The sequence below is a fragment of the Nanorana parkeri genome, unplaced genomic scaffold (genome assembly GCF_000935625.1).
Source record: "Nanorana parkeri isolate BGI_ZX_2015 unplaced genomic scaffold, ASM93562v1 scaffold96, whole genome shotgun sequence".
In the NCBI taxonomy this organism is placed as follows: domain Eukaryota; kingdom Metazoa; phylum Chordata; class Amphibia; order Anura; family Dicroglossidae; genus Nanorana; species Nanorana parkeri.
The window spans coordinates 245,817-246,651 of NW_017306364.1; the positions used below are offsets into that span (position 1 = coordinate 245,817).

At 47.4% G+C, this 835-nt stretch overlaps 1 protein-coding gene across 2 annotated transcripts in view; it reads left to right on the forward strand.

The window, feature by feature from the left end:
* The window catches only part of BCKDHB (branched chain keto acid dehydrogenase E1 subunit beta), a 168,254-nt gene that overhangs the window by 125,696 nt on the left and 41,723 nt on the right, over window positions 1-835 (forward strand). The window lies entirely within an intron of this gene.

Genomic DNA, 835 nt, shown 5'->3' on the forward strand with positions numbered 1-835 from the left:
ATTGAACTAATGCAGAGATTCCTTGGATCCGAAAGGCTCTCTGAACTCCAAGATGCTGAAGACATATTCCCCTTGAAGGATTGTCACCGACCTCGGATTAAAGGGCTGTTGAAGTGATTTGCACATAGGAATCCTTTATCAACCCGATCCCTTGTTAGGGACATAGATAACAGTTGAAACAGGTTCGCCGGTTGTAGCCACAACCAACAATCTCATATTTGGAATCATCCAGAATCAATAGCTCAGGTAATGTCTCCTCTGTCGTCTGAAGAACCCTGTTGAAAGACTTTTAGCCTCCAATAAGTATAGGATCACCACTTGAATTGATCCATCAACTGGAGACACGAAGGAGTTGTCCCGTCACCTGGAGACACGAAGGAGTTGTCCCGTCAACTGGAGACACGAAGGAGTTGTCCCGTCAACTGGAGACACCAAGGTGTTGCCCCGTCAACTGGAGACACCAAGGTGTTGCCCCGTCAACTGGAGACACCAAGGCGTTGCCCAGTCAACTGGAGACACATTTAGGAGTTGCCCCGTCAACTGGAGACACCAAGGGGTAGGATAGAGGCATTCCCCCTTGGCGATCACTTTGAACTTGATCAGAGCCTAACTTAAAATGGTTCCATGGACTGCTAGAGTATGAGCATGCTGAACAACCAGCAGGATGATGCTTCAATAGTTGGAATACTCGTTCACTCAAGAAGGCTGTGACTGAATGCTAGCTTTTGGAAAATGACCTAGGACTGTGGTGAGGCCAAAGGGCAGGTAAACAAACAAAAGTGGAACCTTAGAAGGGCAAGTAAGACATTTAATGGACAGGCGCGCAGGAATGTGA